The following is a 6,000-nucleotide window of genomic DNA, read 5'->3' as shown; positions in this document are numbered from 1 at the left end:
AGAGATAGAAACATCAATGATGGGAGAGAATCATTGATTGGCTGCCTCCTGCATGCCCCCTACTTAAGATTGAGCCTGCAGTACCTTGACCAGGAATCAAACCATGACCTTCTGGTTCAGAGGTCGATCCTCAACCACTAAGCCAGGGCTGTGGAGCACAATTTTTAAAAAACAAAACAAAAAATTCAATGAGAAGTACACACACTAACAGAGAGCCCCCATCTAACTGCATGAACTGGGAATAAAGGTCAGGGCTGGGGCTGGAATTCTGAGACATGTTTCCAGCCCAATGTGCATATTTCTAAGTGTGTGTATGGGGTATGTGTGCAAGGGCTGAGTGTGCAAAATATTTCTTAGAAGACACTGCCTGGGTTCAAATTCCAGCTTTAATACTTACTAGTTGTATAAACTTGGGTGATTTACCTAACCTCTCTATGCCTGTTTCCTCATCTGTAAAATTTATCTCTTTGAGCTTTAGTGAGGATCAAATTGGGGTGTATATGTGTATATATACACATATATGCCTATATTTATAAAAGTGGTGCGTGGCACACAGTACTATATAAGGATTTGTTATTATATATGACTTCCTCAGTAACTGAGCAAAGGCGAGCTAAGACAGAATCTATACATAGGGGTCAGCTGAACCCAGAGTTCCTTTCTCTACCAAACCAACCCTCCTCCCTCCTAGTTCCCTGACCAAGGTTTACATGGTGAATGCCTACAAGTCATCTGCTTTTATTTGCATGTGACTTTATGATGTCTTCTTTCATGGTATGTCCCTTCTCAAACAGAGCACACTCTTGAGAAAGACTCTGTGTTACCTCCTGATTGAAACTGTTCTCAATGTATAGGAACTAAAAAGGGTTCAATGCTCTTTATTAACTAGGAGCATGTGAACAGAACGTTTATAATGTAAAATCAACAGTGATTTGACACTGTTGTCCTACTTCTTCTGAAGCCAATGTTAAGGTAAATTCACATCTCAAAACTCAGCCCACAAAGTATCTGGGGAAGTAACTAAGCAGTGAGATCAAGCATCCCCAAATACAAACAGGCAACAGATAAGTCACAATGAAAATAATCTACCCCAAACTGAATGCAGTGTAATTTTCCTGAAGAATTTACCTGAATGCTGTGAACAACAATTCTTTTCCTCTATAACTTTGATTTATTTGAGGCAAGTCTCAAAGTACAAACACAGTGAGCTCACTGCAGGGGTCCGAGGCATCACTGAGTTAGGTGAAAACTTTTAAATGTCTGTTATGTTTGTTGGATCTTTTGTTACAAGATCTTAACAGAGGGACATACCAGTAAACACAATTGTATGTGGCCCTTATTTGAAAGACCCATTTTATAAATGTGTGTGATAAATCACCAATGTACTGCTATATGAAAGTGAAAGCATGTGTTAAGTATGCAGATATAATTCATATTTGAAAACATAACCTATATTTGATTAATTAAATCTAATGATCTTTTATAAGTACTGGCCTTTAGACTTTCATTAATAATGGTGGAAACCCACCAGTAGTATATGTTTTTTTTTTTTATTTTAAAGGCCATAAAATGTAAAAATTCATTAGTCAATGAGCTATTTTATTGAGCAATTACTATGTCCAGCATAGTATATTTTTTTCTCTGTACAGAAATAATTGCCAATAGCTTGAAAGTATTGAGTTAGGCCTTGTTTTGTGGAACACTACAGAGGTTATTCATTCCTGCCTCTTGAGTGAAATTATGTTACTATTGTGAGATTCTGGAAAATCATTTAGTTCTAAATACCACTAAATTCACATAAGACAGATGGATAAAAACTAGTATCGTGTCAGTTTTGTATAAAAAAAAAAGCTGTCATCAAGGCAGTGTATCTAATGTTTAGCAACAACCAAAGTCAGACAAAGGCTCATTTTCATTGAAAGTAATGCAAATATATAGTTACATTTGTATTTGAGACATCTCCATATTAATACTTCTTCGGCTTGTATGATTCTACCACTGATATTGTCTAGATTCTGCACTGACAAATATAATTTTGCATCTTCATTCGCCCATCTAATTTTTTTTTCTGCTTGGGTTGTGTCAGCACACTCTCCAAATCTTTTCATTTATTTTCCTAGGCTTATTCCAATTTCTAAGTTCTTGGAACCTTTAGTTAGATGCCAAGGGAGAATGAATACCCAAACACCTACCCCAATAGATAGTAAGCATTCTAAGAGCAAGAGCTGTCTTGTTCATCTGTTTTATCTGGCTCACAGTACAGTAGTCACTTAGAGAAGGAGATGATGTTTATTAAAACCAAGGCACTTGTTAAAGCTGAATTGTGTCTTTCCCCAAAATCCATATGTTGAAGTCCTAACCCTAACTTTCTCATAATGTGACCATATTTGGAGACAGGATCTTTATGGAAGTTATTAAGTTAAAATGAGGACATTAGGGTGGGTGCTAATACAATATGACTGGTGTCCTTATAAGAAGAGAACATCAGGACACAGACACATTCATAAGGAAGACCATGTGAAGACATAGGGAGATGACCATCTATAAGCCAAGAAGAGAGTCCTGGAACAGATCCTTCCCTCACAACCTTCAGAAAAAGAAAAACTCTGCTGACACCTTGATCTTAGACTTCTAGGCTCCAGAACTGTGAGCAAATATACTTTTGTTGGTTAAGTCATCCAGTCTGTGGTACTTTGTTACAGCAGACCTAACAAACTCATATAGCACTTCCTGCGGCTGATGTTATTTCCTGTTCCCTCAATTTCAATGAGCTTCTTCCAAACTATGACCGTGGTAGCTGACAGAAGCTTTGCTTTGCCTTTCCTCTCATGGAAGCTTGCTAGTTACTATTTTCATGAACTTTAGAAATCCCACCTTAATTTTGCCCTGTGGTATTTAGCCACCTCCACACTGCTACCAATACCATTGCTTATTTGGTCCTTGACCCACCACTTCTCACAACTTCCTGTTCTTGAAATACCCAGTTTTAAGGCCGTAAGCATCTGGACCCATTCCTACCCTTGGAAAGGAGGAGGAAGGTAACTACAATTAATGGAGCACAACTCCTACTGCCAGGCATTTTGCTAGGTCTACCATGCTCCCTTTATCTACTCCTCTGAAGCCAGTATGATACCCTCAGCCACTCTGGATTGTCTCGTTACCTTCACATGTTCAGCTCTCTGCTTTTGCCATTACTGCTTCCCTAAAAAGTGGGCTCTAGTAGGTCAACAGTACTTTAAACTGATCTCATTCAAAGATTTATTTGTTAATTCAATACTCTAAATTAATATGTACAATTAATATATTAGAAAACTGAATTTTCCTTAAGTAGGATATTTCTGCCCTTGATTTATGTACATGTTTATCACCATCCACTGACCCAGGAAGTCAAATACTCACTTCTCTGGATTTAGGCTCTACTCTATGGTCAGTTCTGCTTTCAATATTCTAAACACATAGAAGAAAGGAAACTTGACCTACTTAAGGAAATACTATATCTCACCCAACCCAAATTAATGTTACCTTATTGTTTCCTTCTAATTCTATTATAGCTACTCCTAATGTCAGTATCCTGTGGCTGGTGGTATTATGCTTTCTCTGTTTTAAGTAAATTAAATATACTCCTACTATTAAGAATGACAATGAAACTATGGTACCATTGGTACCATAGTTCTGATTCATAAGGAAGTATTTCTTTTCTATACCTTACAAATGCCATAGAATTCATTATAAGTTGTCATTGCAACCTTATTTTCATGGAAATTGTGCCGAGTTTAAGAAGTTCAAGAAACAGATCTTTTCTTCCCTAAAACAGCAGATGTTTTCACATATTTAACTGAGAAGTCAATGTATGAGCAATCTGTGATAAGAAAAAACAATCCAGCCCTTGTTAAGCAAAAGAAGACTTAAAATCACAAGCAGCAACTTGGACCTGGGAAGGATTGTAATTTTTCTGTAAATTGAGAGATGAGGACATTGTTGGTCGGTGACCCAGGCTGTGAAAGAATTCACAACTAAGAGAAGAGATAGATGCAGAGATATGGAGTTTATTTTACTTTTCCCAAAGGGAAAGGGCCGGTGCATTGCTAATCAATACAAGGGCAAGAAACAAAAAGGGGCTTCTTCCCCTTTTAAAGGATAATGGCTACTGTTGCTAGGTGACAAGGAAGGGAGGGAGATTTGGGGCTGAGACAGTCCAGCAGATATCCTAGGGAAGTGTCTTATCAGTATTTTTCCAAAGCCTGTAAAACATGCTTAGAGTAAAAGTTATGGAATGCAAAATAAGCTTGCTTGACTCTAGCCAGTTTTGTTCAGTGAATGTCAGCCCATAGAGTAAGGGCTCATGGGTTTGATTCTGGTCAAGGGCATGTATCAAGGTTGCAGGCTGGATTTCTAGCCCCAGTTAGGGCAGGTGCAGGAGGCAACCAATCGATGTGTCTCACATTGATGTTTTTCACTCTCTGTCTCTTCCTCTCCCTTCAACTCTCTCTAAAAATCAATGGAGTCCTAACTGGTTTGGCTCAGTGGATAGAGCATCAGCCTGCGGACTGAAGGGTCCCAGGTTCGATTCCGGTCAAGGGCATGTACCTTGGTTATGGGAACATCCCCAGTAGGGGGTGTGCAGGAGGCAGCTGATCAATGTTTCTCTCTCATTGATGTTTCTAACTCTCTATCTCTCTCCCTTCCTTTCTGTAAAAAAATCAATAAAAATATATTTAAAAAAATCAATGGAAAAACTATCCTTGGGTGAGTTATTAATAACAACAAAAAAGGTTTGAACGGGTGGTGAAAGGGAACTTTCAACTAATTATCCCTGAGTTGTAAAAACAGCAGGGAGGAGGTGTAGGCAAGAATGTAGCCTTGAAAGTAGCTTATCTTGTCCCTCAGTTTGAACAGAGGGGCTGTTTAAATCAGAGGAGCTAACAATCTTGGGGTTTAATTACTAGGTGCTTATCATAGCTTATGGAAGGTTACAGTAAGGAAAAAGAGGCCTTTTTCTTATCCTTACAGACACCGGTGGGTTATGAAGATTTTTTTTGAAGAAACACACAGAAATGTGACTAAAAGAGGTAAACTCTAATGTAGCATACAGATGAGTAGGAAAAAAAAAATGTTTATACAGCCCTGGCTGGGTGACTCAGTTGGTTAGAGTGTCTTCTTATACACCAAAAGGGTTGTGGGTTTGTTTCTCAGTCAGGCATACCTAAATTGCAGGTTCAATCCCTGGTCAGGACATGTACAGGTGACAAGCAATTGATGTTTCTCTCTCACATGAAAGTTTCTCTCTCTTTCCTTTTCTTTTTCTCTAAAATCAATAAAAACATATCCTTGGGTGAGGATTTAAAAAAAAGTTTATACAACTTTGAGACCATGATATTTGCTCTCAAGCAGTCATTGTTATTAAAGAGGCGAGACTGTGGGATGGTAATGCAACCTTGTTCTTATTACCAAAGTTAATTGTTTCAATATTTTATAAGTGCTAATTCCAAAATAAGTGGCCATACATAAACTTCAAGTGTTAAAAAATGTCTTGAATTTCATAAACCCACAAGATGTAGAAGCAGTAATATTAAAATGTTGAATAAACTTACAAATTCTTAGCATTAAACTAGGTTTTGACTCTCCTTTTTCATACACACTGGTGCTGTAAACTAACATGAAATATTGCAATAGAAACTTCATAAAAGGCTGTAGGGAACAGGAAAGTCTTTCCAAAGAATAACTGCTTAGTGCCTTTCATCAAAACTAGACTTAAGCTCCTCTGAGCTGTGGGACCCACAGCGGCCAGAACCTACTACATAGTAAAGCCTGATGACTCTCAGACTGAAGACTCTTTCAAACTCTTGCTGCTTGAACTCATCTCATTCAGCAACCTGGTTATACTCGAGGCAGCTTAATACTTCCTGGAACTTTTCAAGAACCTTCCTTTCATAGCTTTTCTACTAAATTCATGCCATTTGCCGAAACTGGTTTGGCTCAGTGGATAGAGCGTCGGCCTGC

The 6,000-nt window shown here is 38.1% G+C and overlaps 1 pseudogene; it reads right to left on the bottom strand.

Moving 5' to 3' along the window:
• The window catches only part of LOC102263447, a 90,686-nt pseudogene that overhangs the window by 2,695 nt on the left and 81,991 nt on the right, over window positions 1–6,000 (bottom strand).

The sequence above is a fragment of the Myotis brandtii genome, unplaced genomic scaffold (assembly GCF_000412655.1).
Source record: "Myotis brandtii unplaced genomic scaffold, ASM41265v1 scaffold1145, whole genome shotgun sequence".
NCBI classification, from domain to species: domain Eukaryota; kingdom Metazoa; phylum Chordata; class Mammalia; order Chiroptera; family Vespertilionidae; genus Myotis; species Myotis brandtii.
Note: the sequence above shows the minus strand (reverse complement) of the source record. Positions and strands in the feature narration are given on the sequence as shown.